The sequence below is a fragment of the Rattus norvegicus genome, chromosome 13 (assembly GCF_021556685.1).
Source record: "Rattus norvegicus strain SHRSP/BbbUtx chromosome 13, alternate assembly SHRSP_T2T, whole genome shotgun sequence".
Classification (NCBI taxonomy): Eukaryota; Metazoa; Chordata; class Mammalia; order Rodentia; family Muridae; genus Rattus; species Rattus norvegicus.
Window position 1 is genome coordinate 72,507,084 of NC_141546.1, and position 24,869 is coordinate 72,531,952.

A 24,869-nucleotide genomic window follows, 5' to 3' on the forward strand; every position below is an offset into this window, starting at 1 on the left:
GACACTCAGACCTATTAACACCCTCTCACAGAAGGATGGGGGAGTCATCACACTGTCATTTGATATTCCCTCCTTCTTCATCAACTGTGCAGGGTTCTGCTCTATCTGCGCATGGTCTCAGGGTCTGCTAGAGCAAAACAGGGCACAGGACACTGAGGGAGGTTGAACTGCAGGAACGCAGCTTTCTTAGGTCACCCCTGTGTTTGGTTTTCAGTGAGGCAGCTGCGTTTGATTCTCCCCCGATCCTGTAAATAGCTAATAAATTCATTGGTACACTAATCTGGATTTGGATGAAATAATTTCTTTTGTTAGTTTCCTGTCTGGGTAAATAGCATTTCTTTGTGTTCCTAATCAGTGATGTTGGCCTACAGTTCTTTGCTGTGTCCTTGTCAGATTTTGGTAACGGGGTAATACTGGCCTCAGAGGGTAAGTTTGAAAGGGTACTTTCTAATTCTTTCAAAAAGATGGAGAATCAGATTTGTTTCCTTTAAGTTTTACTTAAGTATTCACGTAGTCATTGAATTATTTGTGCTTTTAGGTATGGTATAAATGCTGCTTAAAGCTTTTCTTTTATAACCTTTTTTATTAATAATTGAGAGTTTGACACAATCTTGATCACACTCCTCCTGATAACTCCTCCCCACCTCCACTCTCCTTCTAACATCATCTCCTCTTAACTCTGCAAAATTTCATTTAAATTTTAATGCTCTCTAGCTTATTTCCAGAGATCACTTCTTTTAAATTAAAATATAATTAAATAATTCACCTCCTTCTCTCTTAACCCCCAAAACTATTCCAAGTAACCCCCCACACTTACTCTTCTCTCAAAATCATGGCCTCTTCTTTAGTTACTACTGTTAGGAGCAAGCATGTATGTGTGTATGTCTGGGCATGTGTGTGTCAGCAAGGATATATGTGTATGTACATGCATGCATTCATGAGTGTGCATGCTTGAATATTCGATACAACCTGCTAAGTGCACTTTATGTGTGTATGTTCACGTCTGCCCTTTGGTCCTGGACAGCAGGTTAGGAGGAGTATCTCTGAGGAGGCATTTCTCCCAGTCTCAGCATTCCTTAGATGCCTTTAGGTCTTTGTCTATCAGTGAGCCCTGTGAGATTTTCGCTTTTAATGTTAGTGTGTCTATCAGTGTTGTACTTCTTCAGGTCTTAGTTAGGCAGGCACCTGCATTCGTGCACAAGTTCGCATACACACGCAGGCATGCACACACGCACATGCATGCGCGCAAACACACACACACACACACACACACACACACAAATTCAGGCAGCAAAATAGAGAGGTAACAGGAAGGAACTGTGGGGTAAGGGATGATTTGATTGACAATGTGACCTCAAATGTAAGGACAAGAAGTAATATACAAAATTAAAATATATTTGTGGTTAAAGGTTTATCCTTGGTAGCTGGTGCAGCCTTCTACTTTATTTTCAGCGTTTAGGCTTTTGACAAGTGGTGTTCATTAGCATCTTCGCCAAAGAAGGAAGAACTCAAATCAGTCCCTTCGGATGCTAGAGAAGATTATTTAGTAAAAGACTCAGCTGGGGAGGAGTCAGAAACAACTCATTTAAATGAGATTTGGGATTACCCTTGGTTTAAAACGATGGAGCTTTGAATAAAAACATCACACGGAATGTGTAAATTATTTCAGGTGTTTTAGAGTGTACGGTTTCCGAAATTAGGGAGGTTTTTGAGTAATAGGTAAAAGTCTTTTCTATCCATGGCTTTAGGGAAGCATACCGGGAGATGCCTGATGTAATTGTTATTCTGCATATGAGATCTCTTCTCAGTAGGGAACAGGTCCTGAGATTTTGGTTTTTTCCCTAATAGCAGGTGTAGATTTATAAGGATTCTTTCCCTCTATTTCCTAGAGCCCATTTGGATCACACATATCCATTAGCAAGATAGTAACTATAACAAAATGCATAAATATACTAAATACAAGAGAATCTATTATGGGCCATGTGCTGCTCTGGGCTTCAGGGGAGATTTTAAATAAATTCTTTTAACTTCCGTGTAAAGTAAATTTTATGACTTCAATTATTTTGTAGATAAGAACTGAAGAGGATGAGAGTTTCATACTAAGTTTGAGGGCTGGGGTTGGAATGCAAGCTGTTTAATTTCAAAAACCTGGCTCTCTACTTTTTTGATACAGCCTTTAAGGAAGACTTAGAGTCCTAAATACAGGATCTTTTGAAGCCCATGAATCTCAAATTCCCAAATGGCCCAGAGAGCAACCTCTCACTTATTTCATGACGCTTTGTGTGGTCATTTCGCAGGAGACAATAGGGAAAAAAGGCTATGGTGGGAATCTAGCGATATGTAAGTTAGATGTTCTGAAGATCTGGAAGGAATAGGGATGAATCTGTGACTACACGTTGAGGTTTTCCCTCTGTAAACACCTGGTTTCTGAAACGTCCACAGTGACTGTTGTCGGGCATTATTTAAATGAGTAAGTGTCCTAGTTTCAGGAGGCAGAGTTTTTATTTCATCAAATTTACTGCACATCTGTTTAAGGAATGTGGCAACACTATGCATAAATCTCCAATCAAAATATTACAGAACAAGCCAATTTTATAATATTAAAAATGTATGGGGCCAGACACAATGTGCAGAAAATAGAATATTGCCCCGTGGTGCTTTTTCTGCTCTGCTTATATTGGACTGTTTAGTCTCAAATTAGATCTTGTTAAAAAAAATCTACCAACAGAAAAATGGAGATTAACTTGGCTCAGAACAATTAAACTGATGTTATAAAAGTATGTCTGTACAATATGCCAACATTGCACATTGTATATATCTATTGCATGAAGCAATAGATTTTTTTGTAGCATCTTAAATAGATTTTGAAATGTTCAAATTATATATGCCATTACGTGGAATGATATTTTATGAGTATTGGAAAATATCCTAATGTAGAAAACTTTTAAAGCCCCTTTCCTAGGAGATAGTCGAATCTTGTTTCTTTCTATATTGTTGGGCAAGGTTGGCACTTGAGTGGAAAGCTGGCTGATAGCCCCAGGTTTCGGAATAGGCCTGTGCCCTTATCCTCTGTGGATTATAACCACTTTGTCTGCACTGTACCGATACTCAGGTTTGTGACTACTTTCTAGTTACAAGGGCACTATTAAGAAACCACATCTCATTTAATTCTCAAACTGTCCCTATGAGATGATTTTTTGACCTATTTTACAGTTGGAGAAACTGAGGTTTGTAAGGTTAATTGTTTTCAGAGACCTCTGGTCTTGACTTCTGTGCATGCTGCAGCTCATGACATTTATAGTCTTATTCACTGCATCACCCCGGTTACTTCTGTTCCAGTGCCACATGTAGGTCAAAAAATTGTATCACACTCTCTCTCCCAAGGTCACCGGTGGTGGGACAAGGCTTTGGACTATGAACTAGAATTTTCCATTAAACGACGCAGAGATTTTCACTTTGAACCAACATCTCTCAATTGCAGGATAGTGTAGAAAGGAACAACTTGAGAATTTTTGCCAGCAAGCCAGTCTCTATGATATTACATCTGAATGGGAAGAGAGAAGCTACAATTAGGGTGTGGACATGCCTAGGGATATTAGAAATGCCTAGAAGCTCTCTTGTAAGGTTATATTGTGTGATGGCATCAAAGGGCTTGTGGATGTTGGGAAATCGTTTTTCTCTTGAGTGGTGCATCTTCAGCTCTGAGTGGAACTAGCAAAGAGATACATAGAGTAGAACTACACATGTAGATATGGCTGTACCACTCAGTGGAGGAGTCACCATATGGTGAATACCTTGTGGGTAACATTGCTGATGGGACTGGACCAAGAAAGACAAAACCCTGGCTACAATAAGGAAGTGAAAAACCCTTATGATCTTCCAGAAACATCTGGAAAGGTTTGAGTGAGGCATAGCATTGAGAGAGAACAAGACGGGGCAACTACAATTCAAGATAAATCCTGAGTGCATTTAAGAGGGGAAGCAGAACTATATGCACTTGCCTTTCGAGGGTAGGGATTGGAATAGGTATGGAAGGCTAGAGGGATCAGAGAAAAGGGTATGAATATTGGCCACAGGGCTCTGAAGTAACATCAGCACGAACAGAGAAAGGACCCCAAAGAAGATATAAATGGCCAGAACCAGAGATAAGAACAGAAAGCAGGTGAATGTAAGTCTCAGGAGGCTGAACTTGCATGATTTGAAGATTTTTAGATCAAGGTAACAGGGAAAGCAGAACCAAGTCTTAAGAAAATGAGTGGGCTGGAAAATGGCTCAGTGGTTAAGAACACCGACTCCTCTACCAAAGGTCCTGAGTTCAAATCCCAGCAACCACATGGTGGCTCACAACCATTTGTAATGGGCTCTGATGCCCTCTTCTGGTGTCTCTGAAGACAGCAACAGTGTACTCATATAAATAATAAATAAATAAATCTTTAAAAAAAAAAGAAAATGAGTGAGAGCTATTTTTTCTTTTTTCTTTTTGGAGTGGAAAGAAGCTTGGAATCTGATGACATTGGTTGGAATCATTAAACTCAGGGTTACTTATTCAGCTCAGAATATGGGTTTTGAGAAGTGAAATGCTCACTGCATTAGCTCTGTGAAGATTCAATACAGCACATCAGCTTTTACATGGAGTGAGAGAGGGAAGAGAGGTCACTTGGCTGGGAATCCCAGAGAAGAACTGGTGCTATGGGCGTGGCTGAGTGCAGGAACTGGAGGGCAGAGCTTTATGATGGAGACAATTTATTCTTTGAACATGAAACAATTTCTGCTAAAAACAAAGTCTCTGAGTAGGGAAGATGTCTGCCATCGAGAGAGTCAGGGATGATCCAGTCTAGTTAGTAGAGTGTCAAGACTTAGTGATACGGTGACATCATCAGAGGAAGAGCAGCAAGGGCAGTAGATAATAGACAGCACAGGAGCAAGAACCTGGTCTGGGCACGTGAGATAGTCAGATGCTGGTCTGGGAGTTGCAGGCAAGGTGATTCTGGGCCTGACTTCTAATTCTGAATGAAGTGAGTGGACATGACAGTATGTGTGTGGTGGTGACAGAACATTGTGATGAAGTATAAAGAGACACACACTGAAGGAGTTAAGATGAAATAGACATGAAATAGAGATTTGGAGAACATAGGGCAAGAATTTGGGATATGTGGGTTTCAGAAGTTAGATAGCGGGGGAACTATCCCCTTCCTCCCTCCAACTCCTCCTCTGTGTCTTCCTTTAGCCTCTCTCTTCTTCCTTCCCAAGTTCCTGGTCTCTTTTCCTTTGATTATTATTGTTGCAACCATATATGCATAAATATGTCAACACAGCATACAGGCTCCATTTAGTGTTGCTTGTATGGGTATGATCGGAATTTTTCTCTTTCCCTACTTCCCTCCATTCCACATAGTACATTTTGACTATTCAACCTTCACGTTCTACTCCCTTCCACCAGGAGGCCCGATCACTCACCTCATGCTGGGTCTCATCTCTTATAGAAATTTATCATTGTCCATACCTCTTTCTATTAATATTCCCTTATCACCTTTGTCATTAAACTTGCCACCTAATGTGCGCTCCTTTTATAGAACGTCTCTGAGGGCAGTCAGCTCTGAGAAACTTTCAGGCAAGACTCATGTCTTATTCACCATCACATCCTCCGTATCTTTCATGATAGCTGGCACATAGAAGACTCCCGATAAGTATTCAGAGAATTATCGAGATAACAGCAACTGAATTGGGTCAGTGCTGCAGGGGAGGGAATGAAGAGATGAATTCCAGGGGCACCGTGCAAGAGAATTGACAGGAGCTAGGGAATTTATCAATGAGTGTGCATAAGTGCACAGGAATGTGTACATCCGTGAAAGTTTAGCAGAAGAGAAAAGACTTGCTCTTCTGGGTCTCAAGTAAGAAGAGTCCGATACCAGCATAGATGAGGAAGAAACATGGAGATACCATGGGAGAAGAAATGCTAAGTTCAGGACCAAAGCTAAGCTGAAAACCATAGACATCAAAGAAACAGTTGAAAATGGTTGCCTTTGGGGATAGGAAGTGGTAAATTAAAAGCAAAGAGAATTGCAGGAGAAGAAAGAAACAAAAGGAAAAAGCTGGAAGGTTATAATGCAAGTATAACTTCTGCCATTTTCCCTTCTTTCCTATAGGCACGCACACAGCGTGCAACACAGGAGAATTACTATTTCTTGTCACTACTATTCTCATAGATACATGAGCACTGTAAGTTTGCCTAGTCTTTATTTTAATGTAAAGCGCACTAATTTTGCACTAATTATGTAAATCTCAGCTCCCAACACTTCCCTGAGAGGGGGTGGGGCGGGTGTTACCAGTACTTTGCAGATAAGAGAGATGCAGATATTTAAAACCTCAGCTTGGGCAGAATAGCCAGGGGAGGGACTCTTGCTCTTCTCACGGCAACTTCCAACTCCCACTACCTCTCAGAGAGCAAAGGACGCGATGGATAAAATCTTAGGGGTCTGCCAGTGTGAAAAGGCTTCTACTTTGTTCTAATTTTCAGTAACCTACTAGAGTTGCAAACATGCTCTGTGTCTCTGTGGGTCTTCTGGTCCTTGTCATAGAGAGGTCACTTCCTGGTGGTGATGAGTGGCCATTTGTAACTGCGAGGTTACACTTTTGCCAACAGCTCCACAATTACATCCTGACGCTCCTCTTTACTCTTGGGTGGAGGGCATCTATGTTCGTGATTTACTGTTTCTATGTTTGTCGGTTAAGTCTGAAAGGCCCAATGTTTTGCCACACTTCTGCCCCTCTTTGCCCATGTTCTAAGGGAAATTGGGAAGAAGTATTTTAATTTTCCTTCAATTCAAAATACTTTCTAACTTCCCCTTTGCTTTCTTATTCGATCCATGAGTTAGTTGGAACTGCTTTATTTAATATCTAAAAACTTTGAGTTATTTCCTGTATATACTACCTAAAATATTTTTAAAATTTATTCTTCAACAGCCTCAATACACTTGTAATGTACTTGGTCATGATCCCTCCAACTACCTTCCCACTCTCTGTCTAAACTTCTTGCCAAGTCCCTCTTTTCCTTTCATGTGTTTTTAAAATGCTGCACCGAGTTTCACTAGGGTTGCTTGCAGGAACATGGGCATGGGGTTATTTTCTGGAGTATGGGCAGCTTACCAGTGGCTAGACCACTCAAGAAAAATGACTGCCTCTCCCTACTTCTTCAGGGTGAGGTCTCGGGAAATCTCCTGTTTCTGATACAGATTTCTAACTGTAATTTCATTGTGATCAGAGAACATACTTTGGATGACTTGAGTCTTTTAAAATTTAGTCAGATTTTTTTTTCTTAAACAACCAAAATGGTTATTGTTTATTTAAGTGTAATTTCATTGTGATCAGAGGACATTTTTTCTATGACTTGACTCTTTTAAAATTTAGTCAGTTTTTTAAATGACCAAAATGGTTGTTGTTTGTTTGCTTGTATTTTTTTTTTTTAATGCAGAGGTCTTCAACTCTAGGGGAATCCCAGCTATGATGGTCAGCTACCCGTGCCTGGACTAGCAATTTCCTGCTTTTAGGACACAATATCCGAATGGGTTGTTTTCATAAAACCTTTGCTTCCTGTCTTCATCTTCCAAAACCTTTATCCCCCTCAACACCCACACAGGCCTCTGCAGACCAAGCATGAAATGCACTTGGCCTATTTGACAGAATGGGAGGGAGGAGTGTGGAGTTATGCTGAATAAAGCCAGAGAGAGGGAGAGGAGTAGAAATAAAGTAGTAATCCAAGGAAGGCTGAGCTGTGGCCGTAAAGTGATATTTTATTTTTTGGCCCATAAACTGACTCAGAAGGCAATTCCAAAAATGTTTTGAGCAATGGGAACACTTCTGGATGAATAGTGTGGCCCTGGGGATTACTTTGAGTGACAACACTTATTTGTCTATATGAGCTCCAGAGTGCTTCAGAAAAAAAATTAATCATTATTTTTTAGTTAGATATGTAACCATTTTTGTCAACATTCTAAACTCAGCACAGCACAGACTTGAAGCAATTATTCTTCCTCTGATCGCTGTTTTCAGACAATCTATGTCAGAATAACTTTCATCTCTAGTAATGGCTCCATGGGTGTTTTCTCACAGTTTTCTGTTCCCCTTTAAAAGTCCAGCACGATCTTATTCAGTTTCTGGAATTGACAATGTCTTGAGTGAGGAAAGAAGAAAATCTCTTCCCTCCCCTCCCATTTCTTTATCTTCCAACAGAGAGACTGAGATGGCCTCTGCCAACAGAGACAGAGATTAGCAGACAGACAGCTCAACTGTTGCTGATGACGCAGCTCTGCTGAGCTAGGTGTGTGTGGGTAGGTGATGGTCCTTGTGAGGAGAGCATGTGAGGGTCAGACTGAGGCCAACATTTCATTCCTGGATGCTTGCTTTTCTAGTTCTGAAGATCTGTGCTCAACTGGAGTAACTAGCCACATTTTTCTTTTTAATCCATAGGAATCTCTCACATTCTAGGAATGAAACACAGTGAATATTAGATCAGCTTGTGTTGGCCACATCTCTACCATGGGTACCTCCCGCCATGCTCACATAGACACGGCATCCACTACTTAAGCATACACTTAACAAGGAAAGAAACATCATTCTATTTTATTTTATGTTTTCCTAGTGTCTTGAGTTTCTGAACATAACTGGTAACACCTCCCTGCTAGTTGGCTTTGAAGATCATAAGGCCGATGAAGGGAAGGAGAAACCAGTGATTCTTTTCTTCAGTATAATAGCCAGGAACTGTTGGGTTTTGCTATAGTAACCCAAATCTTCTAGATTGTATAATCTTAGGGCAACACAGAATAATTCCTATGTGAGGTACTTATCTATTACTTGTTGTCAGGGAGACTGTGCTCATGACCCCCCACTTAAGCCTCTATGAGACTGATACAGGCACCGTGGGAGAAAGTATGGGCTCTGTAATGTTTTCTTGACAATTTGACACTGTGACCTCGAAGTAACATGTGGTCCACAGTCAGATATAGTCTTGACAGAACTTAAGAGCGGGGTAGATGACCCCACTGTATGCTCAAAGGGATATACAATTCCTTACTGACAGCTCAAGTGATTTTCATACTCTCTTTTCTATACTCCCAATGGTTCTCTCTTGAGACTCCTGCGCTCCTCTAACATCTGCCATCATAGAGTTGGGAAGAGGATCGGAGAAGGTCACAGAATATAAACAGTGAAGGGAAAGGTCACAGAACATAGACAGTGAAGGGAATCAGAACCTTCAGCACCCACCCCTTACTGAGAAGCCATTTGAAGTTGATAATTTTGGGAGAAAGGACAATCAATCTATTTTGAGGACATAGCCACTGATAAGGCTTTCATGCTTCGGTGGATGAACTCACACCCAAATACGTATGCTCAGCACTATTTCACCCACTGAGTGGGTTATAGAAAATAAAAAGAGAACCCAAACAGATATGAAGTTAAAAGGGGGAGTGTGGGGGCTATTGGGGTGAAACAGAGAAAAATGGGGGTGGATATGATCCTAAGTCACTGTCTGTATATACGAAATTTCCAAGAATAAAGAGAACTGTGAAGCGATACAGTAGAGGGCAAAGGAAGAAAGTTCAAGGCATAGACTTGATTAACATCTGTTACGACCCAAGTGCATCATGTGCAGGCTAAGGATGGAGGTGAATTCAGGGGTCAAGAGGAAGGAACTGACCTTGATGGCCTGACAGTCTGAGAAAGCTGGCATTGTCTTACTTTAAAAATACCCAAGTGGCCAAGTGGGTGATTGCAACATCTATCCTTATGGTGGAAAATTTCCTAGTGAGAAAACTGGATCAAACTAAGAATTAGGAAGCAGCTGGTGTGAGATCTTTAAGGTTTTTAAAATTCCACCGTCAGAGCGAGGATGCTTTTTCATTAAAATGATGTATCATTCCACCTCACCGTCTGTGACATTTTTACCTCTGCAGTTTTGTTCTTGATCGGTCTGAATCTCCCTAGACCACAGCAGCTCACGTTCTTTCCTCTGCTCTGGGAGATATTGCATCCTGGTCGCTCTTTCCTGGGCGGTGCTGGATGGTGGTCTGGGGGTGAAGTCCAACACTCTTAGAAGCTCCACTGCTTATGGATCTTGCTAATATTAAAGAAAGTACAGGATAATACGTGTCTATAGTGGGTGTTCAGAAGTTAATAAGATTTTATGAAGGAACTTTGATTTCTGTTCACTTGAGCAGATTTTCGTCAGAAGTGAGATATTTAGTAACTTTTTGGTATTTGGTGGAGGTAGGGGAGCAATGTGTTGATTTCTGGAAACAGCATCTGAGACATACGGACTTAAGTTCCCGGGCACCAGAAAGCAGTTTAGGGAAGATAGATGTGCAGGAGGAGCAACTGAATAAACCTTGATCCCTTACAATTCCTATGTTACAGTGTTTCAGCAAATATTTTGCAAAAGGATTTTTCTCAATGAACTTCAAACGGTAAGAGGTTTGGTTGGGTGCCCGAAAAAGTCAAGAAGATGATTTTTCAAAAAAAAAATGAAGCTTGTTTCAGATGACATTTAGACCTGCAGTCTCTTTCGCTAGCTTGTCACTTTGCTTCATTTGTTTCAGTCAGACACTTCCCAGCAGAAGAAAGACAGTTATAGGGTATAAGACGATAGCATGCAATCCTTGTATCTGCCATACTCTAACCCCAAACCCTGGCAAGCTTCTTCCTCCCTTACAGATTGAATAGCTCCCAAGCAAACATCAACTTAAAATCCTACTACAGTTTAAATAAGAATGACCTAGTGTGGAGAGTTTTTCAACTATATCTTCTCTTTTGGCTGAAGCCCGAGACACTGTAAACTCAAGGAGTGTATGAGAATGTATGGTTCTGAGTTCATTCTATTTTTCACAAATATATGCTTGGATATTTCAGACCATATATTTGCTTCTGTAATCATTACCTTCAAGAAAACTTTAATGCAATTTCTTTTTAAATCAGTTCTTTCAGAATTTCCTATGACGTGTTTTGATAATATTCTCCTCCCCTCTCCTCCAAGACCCACATCCCTGTTCTCTATGCATACACCTTTTTGTCATTTTTGTTTTGTGTTTATCAACCAAGTTCAAATTAGCTGCCCACATACCCTTGAATACATGGCCTTCCACTGGAGTGTTATGGACTTGCCTGGGCCAACATGTAAATGAATGGAACCCACCCTTGCCCAGCAGGTGTCAATTGCCAATAGCTCCCCAGTTAGGGGTAGCACTTTGTTCTCACATCCTCTCTTCGTATTGGGATTTCATCTGGCTTGAGCATGCGTAGGGCTTGTGCATTCTGTCACAATTGCTGTGACTTTATATGTACAGCTGTCCTGTTGTACCGCTTTCTATTCATCCGCCATGTTGGCCCGTTCAGGAGTGAACCCTGAGCCTTTGGAGAAGAGATCGTGATACAGATATCTCATTTAGGGCTGAGCATCCCACAACTGCTTTTTCTAGGCACCTTGGTTCTTTGTCCATCTCTGTGCTAATCAATGTCTACAGAAATTTCTCTGGTGAAAGACGCATTAATCTATGGTATGATGATAAGATATTAGGAGTCAGTTTAATATAGATAGTAGTCCCAGCTTCCCCCTTGGGCCTATGGCATGCCTAGCTATAGGTTCTTAGCCTAAATTATGGTGCCAGGTATGGACTTAAAGCCAATCAGCAAGTAGTGTGGCACTGCTTTATCAGTAGATACAACTTGCCAGGCCAGTCAGTACTGTTGCTAAGAGGATTCATGGCTGGGCAAGATTAATGCTTATTTTTCTTTTCTAGTAGTTTGCACAGCCTCTTTTGGCACTTTGAAAGCTAGCCAGTAGGAACTAAGCTTCTAGGTTAGTACCAGGTTATATTTCTTTTCTCACAGCTTGCTACTTCTTTGTTTTGTGAGTCATGTACATGGTGTCTCAGCTGTAGGATCTTACCACCAAATTTTGGAGGGTAACCAATAGCACTGGAGATAACTTTTGATATTTGGGGGTCTATGGGACCTCACTATTACAACTCCAAAAGAGGCAGCCCATTCTTGGCCCTGGGATGTTTTATTTGCTATCCTATGGTGTCTAGCAAGAGCTTTGTTGTTGAGTCCAGCTTGGTCATGCCAAGGCAGAATGACATGGTTCCTACCCCTGGAACAGAGCCAGCAGGGCTTGGGCCTCTACAAGTGTCAATGGTTGTTGTAGGCAGAAGAAGCTTATTTGTATATTTTACTTCATGTTCTTCCTTTGGGAAATATTCTCCTTGCCAAGGTCATTGGGGAATATTCTTTCTGCCAAGGTTAATGACTCCATGATAACCAGAGACAGTATGATTCTAGGAGTCAAGGGTGTGTCTATGTCTCAGCAGCAAATGCTGAGACCTTCAGGACAGCCCTTAAGGCTTTGGGAAAGAACTCTGACAACATAAAGTTCAAAAGTGTATAATTTTTCAACTATGCAAACTCTAAGGATGCAGTATGAATTGTATACGGAGCTTCACAGATCTAAAGGAACAGGGGCAGCTGTACTATGAGCCAGCTTGTTGAGAAGATACTAAGGAAGGAGATTAAGAAATTTAGGGAGTAGTGATTACAGGGCAAGATCCCACCCAACTAAGTCTTTTGTTTGTGCTTAGGACAGGCAGATTCCTGAGTTCAAGGTTGGCCTGGAACAGAGGGAGTTTAGGGCCAGGCCCACGCATAGTAGGAATGGTAATTTCAGGATATGGTCTTACCCAGCTAGCTTAACAAAGGCAAGTAGATCTCTGAATTTTTTTGCAATGTTAAAAAAAAAAAAACAAAATGTAAATGTGCTTGCTGTCTCTTTTTAAGAATCAAGGAGCTGGGGTTTCGGGATGCTGATTCCTTGGGTAAACAAAAGGGATCTTGTGGTACTAACTGAATTGATACAATTGATACATAGAGAAAAGATTGAGCTTTTGGTCTGCAAGATATGAGCTATCCAGAGAGTTTTTAGAATTGAAAGAAAAAGCGAGAGGGAGAGAGGGAGGAAGAGAGAGAGAGAGAGAGAGAGAGAGAGAGAGAGAGAGAGAGAGAGAGAGAGAGAGAGAGAGAGAGAGAAAACAGGAGAACAGTCTGGAAAGGTGTCTTGAGCAGAATGTAGACCATCAGCTTGTAACCCACAATTTGACTTCAAGTTGTTGCTCTTGTTGCTCCCAGACAACCCCTTCCTCAGAACCCCCTTCCTTTTCCAAGTTGAGGTTGGTCCTTGGCACATTGTCACTTCATTATAGGCTAAGTTTATTTAACTCTTCATATATACATACATACATACACACACACACACACACATATTAGCAGGTAGGCTTCTATATTACACTTTTGAAATTTCTTTAGTATTAGTTGTCCTTACCCATGTTCCCTCTTGTATGCTGTCCTTTGGAACCTTAGCACAACTTCACCCTTCTTGTTTTGCTGATCCTCTTTAAGTGTTTAAACCACTTCATTCTATCTCCCCTTCCTTGAAAGCACCCTCACAGCCCCTTACTAATTTCTTGACCTCTATAAGTACTCCAAATAAGCTATAAATACCACAGATTCAAAGCTAACATCCACAGATGATCCACAACATGCGGTATATGACTGAATTATCTTACTCTGGATGACTATTTTCAGTTTCATCCATTTGGCTGAAAATTGCATAATTTTGTTTTTCTTAGCATTAGATCAATATTTAATTGTGTAAATAAACATACCATTTTCTATTTCTTGATTGTTGTGACTAGAGAAGTAATAAACATGAATGACTAGGAACCACTACAATAATATATACTATAGAGAGCTTTTGGGTGTATGCCATAGCTGAATCATATAGAATATCTATTTCTAGCATTTTGAGGAAACTTTACCCTGGTTTCCATGGTGGCCACACCAGTTTTCATTTCTACCAGTAGTGAATAAGGTTTCCTTTCCCCTACATCCATGCCAGCATTTGTTGACATTCATTTTAAAAAAAATTTTTAAAGTTTATCTTTTAGCCATTTTAACTGGTGTAAGGCAGAATCTCAAAGTATTTTAAATTGTCATTTCCCTGCTGACCAAGGGAATGGAGCACTGAAGTGGAAATTCCTGGTTCTTTGGAGAGTCATTTGTGCCATGTGATGTTTTTCTGGAAACTGTCTTATGGGAGGAGAGGATGTTTTTGATGAAGCAGACATGTGGGAAGATGTTTTGCTAAGAAGAGACATGTGGTATTTTCCTGGAAGTATCCTGGAAAAAGGACATGTGATGCCTTGTTAGAACGGACGCTTGAGAGAACACGTGATGTTTGGAAAGGATATATAACCTAATGGGCAGTGGGCGATGCTGGACGGTATTGGTTCACCTTACCGTTCTTCGGTACTGGTCATTGTTTGTTATGACTTCAAAGAGAGAAACACAGCAAAAAAACTTCTGCAGGCTTCTTGCTGCTTCCATGAACTCGGGGGATTGGCAGAGCCTCAAGGCTAATTCCTGAGAACTGAACTGCTGATATCCTGACAATGCAGACTGGATTTGCTCCAAAGAACTGTTTCTAAACAGGCCCACATCCTTCTTTGCTCTACTATCCTTTCCTTTTCACTTCCTCTGGTGGGTGGTGGACTAGAAGGGAGGCTAAAGCATTTGAGAACCCTTATTGAAAGTAGGTTTTGAAAAGTCTAAGCCTACAGAGTATTTTCAGGAATGCTTTTCAGTCATTTGTAGTTTATCTTTTGAGGACTTTATATCTAGTTTCATGTCCCAGTTTTTAATTAGGTTGTTTGTTGTCTTGGTCTTTTCTTTCTTTTCTTTTTTTTTTTTTTTTTGGGTTCTTTTTTTCGGAGCTGGGGACCAAACCCAGGGCCTTGTGCTTCCTAGGTAAGCGCTCTACCACTGAGCTAAATCCCCAGCCCTTCTTTTCTTTTTTTTAGTTATTTGTATATCCCATAGTCTAACCTTCAGTCAGCTGTGTCGCTGGTAAAGATGTTTTCCCATTCTGTAGGCCTCCTCTTCACTGGAATGATGATATTCTTTGCTGTAGAAAAACATGTTTTTTTTTTTTTGTTTGTTTGTTTGTTTCATGAGATCCCATTTATTAATTGTTTGTCAGTGCTCGTGATATCAGGGTCTTGTTCAGAAAGTCCTTTCTTGTGCCAATGATTTTGAGCCTAGTCCTTCATTATTTTCTCTCTCAGTTTCAGGGTATCAGGTTGAAGTCCTTGATTCATTTTAAGTTGAGTTTTATGCAGGGTGAGAGATAAGGGTGGATTCTCATTGCTCTGTGTGTAGGTATCTAAACTGACCAGCACCATTGTTTAAGATCCTGTCACTTTTCCAGTGTGTATTGTTGGCCTCTGTCAATAAAAAAACAAAACAAAAAAAAACCAAAAAACAAACAAACAAACAAAAAACCAAACCAAACCAAAACAAACCAAAACAAACCAAACCAAACCAAAACAAAACAAAAAGCCCAGGTGGCAGTAGGAATGTGGGCTCATGTGTGGATTCTCAGTTCTATTCCATTGATGAATGAATCTGCATTTATGGCAGTATCTCTCTAGTTAGCACTATAGTACACTGTGAAATCTGGGATAGAGCTACTCCCAGCATTTTAAAAAATTATTGTTCTGGATTGCTTTGGTTATCTTGTTTTATTTGTATTTCTATATGAAATTTAGATTAGTTATTTCAATTTTTATGAAGAATTGTTTTAATGCATTGCCCCGTGTAATCTGTGCAGTCTGTGTCAGTGGTGAGCACACTGTGGCTTGTGTAGTAGATTTAGCTTTGTGTCTATTCAGTGTAAAGTTGGTTTGGGGCATAGGAATGCTCATTCTATACACAGTGTTGGTGAGTGTTGGCTTTCTTAAAATGGCAAAGCTGAGCACATCTTATGAGGCCTTAACTATTTCCTATCTGTGGCTCTTTGCAGAAAAATCTTGCTAGGTCTGGTCTGAACCACGATCAATAGCAATACCTTCTATATCTCTCTATTTTCTCTCCCTCTTTGGGTAGAAATCTCCAGAGAGAGTGTGCTGAAATAATTGTGCCCTTTAATTCATAAAAATTATTATGAGTCTGAGAAGGATTTTCTTTTATTTTCTTTTATCTCCATATTTGAGCTCCATTCCTTTCCTCCCAATAGAAAGTCTTCTATTTTTGCAATAGCAATAATTTTGTATATATATAATATTATAAATATATATAAATATATATTCCTATAAAATGTAGATTTCAGTTTGTAAAGGTAGATGTGGCTTTATTTTTAAAAGTCATATTGAACACACCTGTAATCCTAGCAGGTGGGAAGTGGCGATGAGAAGATCAGACATGTAAGGTCATTAGGAATTTGAGCCTGTGAGACATGACAGCCTGCTTCAAAAAACAAACAATAGGTGTTGAATTAAATATCTCATTCTATTTTTGGAGTTCCTTAAACTGAGTAGTATGAACTGGTCTCCTTTTAGACCTGTGTAAAAATTTCTTTTAGATATATAATCTATAAATAGACTTCCCAAGATTTTATATATATATATATGTATATATTATAAGTCACCCAATGTGCTTCTTTGACAATGGCATTGATCTATATTCCAATGAGCACTGCATAGAAGTTCCAAATACTTGCCCTCCCTTTTCAAACACCTGGCAATATCTAATTTTCTAATTTTTTCCGATGTAATTGGTAGAGCAAAGTCTCAGTGTTTTTGTAGTTTGCATTTTTTTGGTTGGTGAAGAGTTTGAGTGTCTCTTGGGATGCCTCTCAGGCTTTGAATTTCCTCTTGTAGGAGCTGATCATTTCCATTAGTTGCTTTTCTCTCTTATGGAGATGTATTCTTCTTGATGTCAATTTGCAGTCCTATATTCTAGATATTAATTCCTTGTATTTTTAAACATGGAAAACACCTGCCTTTTAATTAAAATGGTTCAGAGTATTTTAATGCGCATAAATACTATTTTTGGCTGCCTAATGTTTGTGGTTTACTGAGTTTATGGTTTTATGATTTATACAAAATGTAATTTAGGGAGTTATATATTCATATATAACGAACCTTGGTGGACACCATGCAGAAAGAACTGCAGTGGGCAAGTGAGCTTCCTGGTGGCTCATGGTTTTGTTCTGCTTTGATGGGTGTCCCAGGGAAAGCCATGGCCCCAGGGGCTTTGTCCCAGGATTGCTTCCTGCTCATGATGTGCCTTCTCATATTTGTCATTACTAGATCTCTCATGTAGCAGACGTGGTGTGATTGGGCACAGGAAGACCCTCACTGCCTGTATAGCCTGGTGTGATTACTTCTGGGTGATAGCCCACTCAGTTGGGCAGGTTTCTTGAAGATCAGCATGAAGAGGAACACTCTTGAGATAATGCTGTTTAGATGAATTAGTGATTTTATGGAATTCCTGATTTGATTTAAGTAGGTTTAGGAAGGTAGCTTGATTTAAATAATTTGGGAACTTAGAGTAATTGATAAAAAAATTAAAGTAAAAATAAGATGTGCTCCTTCCTCATAGAATAAGGATGAGAAAAGGAATTTAGTGAGCTTTCATGCCTTACAAGCATGTAATTGTAGTAGCAAAACAAGTAAGCTTGGGACAAGTTAATGATCAAAGAAAACGTTCATTCTAGATTGGACCTGAGTTCCTGGATCTTATGATCTAAAGGTGTGGCCGTAAGTCTTGATGTGTACCATGACTAGACAAGGTTATGAATAAAGAGTAATAATCCTATTTTTGGGTATAAGAATAGAGGATAGATGATTAGCCAGTCTAGATGAACAAGACTTCAAAAATAAGACATAAGATATATCACGATCTGTTTCTTGGTAAATACAAGTTGTTGGCAGGTAAGCCTAGGAAAGAGCTTGTTACTATGGACTGACTTGCTTAAACTTTGTTAATGTATGAACAAAGAATTATTGCTTTGGGGTTGCAATGAACTTGTGGAGAGAAAGATAGATGGGAAATGTTTGGTTAGGTATGAGTTTCAAAAGAAGTATATGTAATCAATCATCCTATTGTAATTCCCTTTTGTGTAATGACTTTAATCTGATTTTTGAAGAATATGTTTTTGTGGTGACTGTTTTTAGAAAATGTGTCACATGTAGCTGTGAGGAAATTTTCTTCTTACAAGAAAACTCTGGATTGGGTGATATAAAAGGCTAAGAGAAAAAAAATAAAGTTGTTGGAGCCAGCTCATTGGAATTTGCTCCATGTACCAAACATGTATGTATGCGTATGTATGGAAAATGGTTGGAGTCAGGTTGTTGAAGCTTCTTCCATCCATCCAATATGTCTGTCTGATTATGTATGAAGCTGTTGGAGTTTGTCTTGCTTTATCTACTCGTGTGTGAGTGTCTGTGTCTTTGTGCGTCTGTGTGAATTTGTGTCTGTGTGTAGGTTTATAATTTGGCCTCCTTTTCCTCTTCTTCTTTTCCTCACCAGGCCCCCAAGAATTTAAAGATTTCACAGAGTTTCTCATTGGTCACATGAAGTACTGATGACAACAAATCAAGCTTAATTGCCTCAGAGAAAAGTCTGCTGAACGATTACTCCAGTTGCTTCCTGCCATCAGCAACATCTCCCACTGATTGCTGTCTTAACCAGCCCCTGTCAACTCTACCAGTTTTGCTCTTTTCCCCGTTGGCAGCCATTAGAACTGGCCCTAATCTATGGCTCCACTGGCGTCGCTCCTTGGTTTACCCTGCAGTGTCAAAGCTGGTCTTCAACAAAATGTAGTATATATTTCTCTTACAGTGTTAATAAGGGGATCATGCATTTTTCTTCACTGAGTCAAATTTTGTCAAAATAGCTGTAATTTTGCATATAACTGCGATCAAAATACTCATGAGAACAACTCAAAGGAAGAAAGCTCTATTTGAGTTCACAGGTTCAGAGGGTATATATAGTCCATGATGGCTTGGTCTCATGAGCTTGGGCAAAACAGTAGTGGAACATGTAGCCGTAGTGGAGGTATGTGGCAGGGGATATCATTTATCTCTGACTTTAGTCATGTCCCGATAAGGTCATCACATTACCAGTCAATGAACGGATTAACCCATTGATTAGGTTAGGGTCCATCGCTTGGTAAACAACCTCAAAATATAAAAGGCCAAGAGGGAGTTTGGTATTTAGGCCATAAAAATGACTAAATTATTTTCTTCACTGACTAGCAATATTGCTTTATTCTAAACTATCATTCTATTACATCATAAGTCCCTGATAGCTTTTTAAATATTCTTTCTTTGTTTTGTGCGTTTTGTGTTTTGACTATTATGTGATGGGAGGAATTTTTTTGCTGGTCCAATCTATTTGGAGTTCTGTAGGCTACTTTTATGTTTATGGGCATCTCTTTCTTTAGGCTAGGTAAGTCTTCTATAGTTTGCCGAAGATATTTACAGGCCCTTTAAATTGGTAATCTTCACTCTCTTCTATACCTATTATCCTTAGGTTTGGTCTCCTCATTGTGTCCTGGATTTCCTGGATGTTTGGGTTAGGAGCCTTTTGCATTTTGCATTATCTTTGACAGTTGTGTCAATATTTTCTATGGTGTCTTCTGCCCCTGAGATTCTCTCTTCTATCTCTTGTATTCTGTTGGTGATGCTCGGATCTATAACTCCTGATCTCTTTCTCAGGTTTTCTATCTCTAGTGTTGTCTCCTTTTGTGCTTTCTTTATTGTTTCTATTTCCACTTTTAGATCCTTGATGGTTTTGTTCAATTCCTTCAGCTGTTTGGTTGTGTCTTCCTGTAATTCTTAAAGCATTTTTGTGTTTCCCCTTTAAGGGCTTCTACCTGTTTACCTGTGTTGTCCTATATTTCTTCTTAAAGTCGTCTAACATCATCATGAGATATGATTTTAAAATCAAAATCTTGCTTTTCTGGTGTTTTGGGGTGTCCTGGGCTTGCTGTGGTGGGAGAACTGGGCTCTGATGATGCCAAGTAATCTTGATTTCTATTGCTTAGGTTCTTGTGCTTGCCTCTTGCCCTCTGGTTTTCTCTGGTGTTAGTTGGTCTTGCTGTCTCAGACTGGAGCTTGTCCCTCCTGAGGGCCTGTGAGTCTGTGATCTTGGGAGTAAGAGCACTCCTGGGGGACCAACTGTCTCTGGGCGGGATTTGGGTATGGAAGGCTGTGGGATAGCCTTAGCTCTGGGGCACAGATGGAGACAGGAAGTATCCTGTCGCTGGCTGCTCAACTGTTTCCTGTGCCCTGTGCACTCCTGGTAGATCCTTCTTTGGACAATTATTGGAGCAAAAGTGGGGTCTCACCTGTGGGCTTAGCAGTGAGAGCACTTCTGGGAGACCAGTTCTCTTCCTGCAGGATTTGGGTAAGGAGGGCTGTGCGATAGCCTTAGCTTCCGGCACAGATGGAGACCAGCCCTGATAGCATTTTTAGACTATCTGTTTTAATGTTAATGGTTTTTAAGAAAATGCTACTTTATAACAATATTTTGCAGAGAATATTCCTTTCATGTAATCTCTTTTAACAACAACTTACTTATTTGTAGAGATACTTTTCCATATTCATGTTAAAGCATGTTTATCATGTTGTACAGAAATTTGACTTACAATTTTAATTTAGTTGATTTATATGTAATTAGGAGGTAATCAACATCTTTAGACTTTTAAATTACCCCCTCCAAGAGCAAGAAATAACTTCATTTATTATATTTGAATTATTCTCTTCTCTAACTTCTTATTTTACATTTTCTTATAAAATCTGAACATTACCTTTTAGATGCTGTGTGATTTTCTTGGTATTGTAACTGGTGTTTTCTTGTTTAAAAAATTTCATTTTCATGGTGAGTTTTGCTATCCTAGAGAAGTCGTTTTGATTTCTTGAAGTTGACTTTGTGTGTATTCTTGGATAGGTTATCACATCTATTTAGAACATTATTATTATTTTCTTCCTATTTTTATTTCATTTTTCTTATAATGCTGATAACATGTGCCAAGTTCAAATAGTGGTAGTAAGGGAATATGCCTTCCTTTATAGGTGTCATTAACTGATTTTTTTGTATCAGTTGCTATTACTAAATACTAGACATATATAAAATATATATTTAAATATATTATATAAACAAATATAACTACATAAATATACATATATAAAATATAAATATATACTTTCTCTCATTTGATTTGAGAGATTATTGTTTTCAATGCACTCCTGCATAACAGTGATCAGACTTCACCAGGCACTCACTCATTCATTCACTCACTCGCTCATTTACTCACTCATTTATTTATATGACATATTATTGATTTCTGTTTCCTAACATTTTTAATGTCTTTATGTCTGTTAGTGAGTAAAATGCTTCTAAAATTTTCTTTTCTCCTATTGTTGCTATCTGCTTCCAGGATCAATATTTCTCTCATAAAATTTATCTAGATGGCTCTCTCTCCTTTTGTATTTTTAGGGACAACATTTAAGACCAGAATTTGCAATGTGTTGAAACATTTTTAGAATAGACTTGTCCTATAAACAAGCTAGGGCAGGAAGTTAACTTCCAGAGGGTTTGTTGTGTTTGTTGCTTAAAAGGGATAAACTATGAGGACTGCCTGGATGTCTGATCAAGAAGGTGGGGGGGATGACAATACTCTCTCACAGGAGGGAGCCATTTTAGTCCTGCTCCATGATTTCTACACTTACTGTTAGTACTTTTATTTCTTTCGGTTTTCTTCCAGCCTCTTTTCAACCCCATGCTTGCCTCTTTAGCTCCATGCTCAGCTTTTAAACTTTTTATATTTCTGGATAATTTATTTAAAACTATAAGAAGTCTTTTCTAGGCATGACTTTACTAATGTCCTACAGATTTTGACAGGTGGTGTTCTTAATTATCATTCACTCTTAAACATTTCCAAATTCCTTCCTTCGTGTTAAGCACGAGAACTGTTTAATAAAATGTGATTTTGATTCCAAATACGCTGTGTCTGTCACTCTCTTTTGATAATTTTGAATTCAATTTTGTTATTGTTGAAGAAATAGTCTGTTTGATATGGTTCCTTGGAAATTTACTGAGATTGTTTTAACCATCTAACATAGAGTTTATGTTCGTAACAGGGTTTGGATTAGAACCACACCCTCTTCCTGTGGTGGGCAGAGTTTCCATACTTTTCTGTTCTTCTTGGTAGGACTCCCTGATTGTGCTAGTCGGGGTTTTGATGTCTCTATTTTCTTTTGTTTTACATATTGGTTTCTAATGAATTTTCCACAGTGATCACTATTCATGAGTCCCCTTTCCTCTGCAGTCGGATATTTTACATATAACCGTGTTAGGTGTGTACTCAGTATCTCAGCTGAGCTGTCTTTTGTCTTGCCCCTCCTCTTAGGAGCTGCCTTTCAAAATCTTTAGCTTTGAATTTTATCTTGTCTAGATACCAAAGATCACTACTAAACTTTCTTTAGGTTCATGTTTTACTAATATGTATTTATCATACATTCATAGTTAACACTTTTGTGTGGATGCGTGTGTGTGTGTGTGTGTGTCTGTGTGTGTGTATGTGTATGTGTGTGTGTATGTGTATTTTGCAGGTGATATATTGCTTACATAAAAATCAAAGAAGTCTTTTCTTGTAATTAATGAGTCCAATTAATTTCTATTTATTCTAATTACTACAACTAGACCTTAGTTCTTTTATCTCACTCATTTTTTTCATTTATTGCATTTTCACTCTATTCCTTAAACATGTTTAGTTAATCATAATTTTGATTTCTGATAGTTGCTTTTAAGACCCATACTGAGGGAATGAGTTAGCTAGAGTCAGGCTGACTCCATGACAGGTTGAAAACTGGCAGTTTGGGAGATTAGGCCTAAGTTTCTGTTTCCCAGAAATGAGAATCTGGATCCAGGAGCCTGTGGTCAGCCAACCACAGGCAGCCAATCAGAAGACAGTTTGTCATTTGGCCTGAAGTAACAATACTTGTGTTAATTTAAGCTGTTGATGTTTAAAGCTAGGCACTCATCTCCCTTCCTTCCCCATCTTCATTCTTCATATCACCATCATCATCATCATCATCATCATCATCTTCTTCTTCTTCTTCTTCCTCTTCCTCCTCCTCCTCTTCCTCCTCCTCCTCTTCCTCCTCCTCCTCCTAGTCCTCCTCCTCCTCCTTCCTCTCTCTCTCTCTCTCTCTCTCTCTCTCTCTCTCTCTCTCAATAAGACAAATATATTGGCAACTCTAATATCTCTGAGTCACTACATTTGACCATGTTGGTATGTCCTGGAATTTTGTTTTTGTAAATATTAATATTTTCATTTCCTTGGCTTTCTTTAGACACAAACAATAAAAGAATTAGAATGACTTGGTTAATTTGATTTTCAGTTAATACCTACTTTATCTAGTGGGTTTATTTCTCTACTTTGAGAATTCTTCCTATGTCTTTACTATGGATCCTTGATTAAACTCTATGATACTGTATGCTTTATTATTCTGTGGTGACTAATATCAACTTGATTTGATTGAGAAATGCCTAGTAGACTAATAAGGCAGATTGCTGGTTGTTTCTGAAGGCCTTTGGTGTACTGAGAAGAATAATCCCTTAAAGGGTTCATAGTACAGTGACATTATTGGAAGATAGTGAAAAATAAGAGATAGGAACTAGTTAGAAGATGTAGATACTTGGAGGTGAGCCTTTAAAATTATATATGGTCCATACACCCTTCCTTGTACTCTGCTTCCTATATGCTATGAGGTGAACAGTCTCTTCCTCCATGTGCTCTGTCAGCATGATGTGCTGCTACACCATGGGGCCAGAACCAATGAAGTAAAGGTCTGTGGACTGGAGACTTTGAAACTGTGAGCCAAAGTAAATCTTTTTGGCCTGAAAGTGTGATGAGAAAGGCAGGTAATACAGATGGCTGCAAGTGTGAACAGCATGTTGCCTTATTTAGTTCTAGGTCTAAGGTCCTTACAGACACTTTATACGTCTTATGTCATCATCGTCTTGCTTCTAATGCTGCTACCAAGAAATCTAATAGCAACCTGATTATAAATGCTTTCTTTTTTCTCTCAATAAATTTTAGGCATATAATGTGTGCTTTTAAATTTTTTTGTTTGACATTCCAGATCGTCTTGATGTGATAGATTAATTAACAATCCGGATACAGTCTTCTTTATTTTCCTTCACCATCTTTGCAGAATACTGTCATTTGATATTGAAATCCTACTTTCACTTTTCCTCCCATTTTGTGTCGCATAGCTTGTCTTCTTGCAGTTTGAGATTTCAGAGTCTTCATGTTTAGACTGTGACTGTAGACCCATTCAGAGATACTGACTCCTCTGATAATGTGCTTATGAGTCAAACAAGGTCAATTTCTCATGTGCTAGGACAGAAAGGAAGGTTCTTTTAGGATAGAAGCTCCGGCTGCCAGTTAACCTGGTTTGTACCATGCCTGTCCCCTCCCCCAACAGCATCTTCAAGTCAGGTTCCGAGTTGAGGGTTTTTTTTTTTTTTCTCTCTCTCTCTCAAGTTGTAATTTCATGCTCATCACTCTCCTCTGGTGCTATTTCTTTCAGAGATGACATGGTGGAGGGAACCAGTCCTCTGTGCTCATCCACCATCTTGTCCAGAGCTGGAAAAAACCCAAACCAAACCAAACCAAAGAAAAAACACTTCGACTTTGAAGATCACCCCTGATTTATGAGACAAAAGAGTCTCAAGTACCTCCCCTGTAAATCCCAGATGAAAGGCAAAGCAAAAATTATGATCATTTGGAGTGTCCAATTTAAAAATAAATTCTCAATGTTTAATTTAAAAAAATCACACTGAGAACATACAAGAACTACCTGTGGGTAAAGAGGACAGACCTCTGTTTCTCCTGATTGGAGCTCCAAGGCTGCCATGTAGACCTTCTTTGAATCTCAGCAGCAGCTTCCAGAAAAAATATCCTCCACCAACAC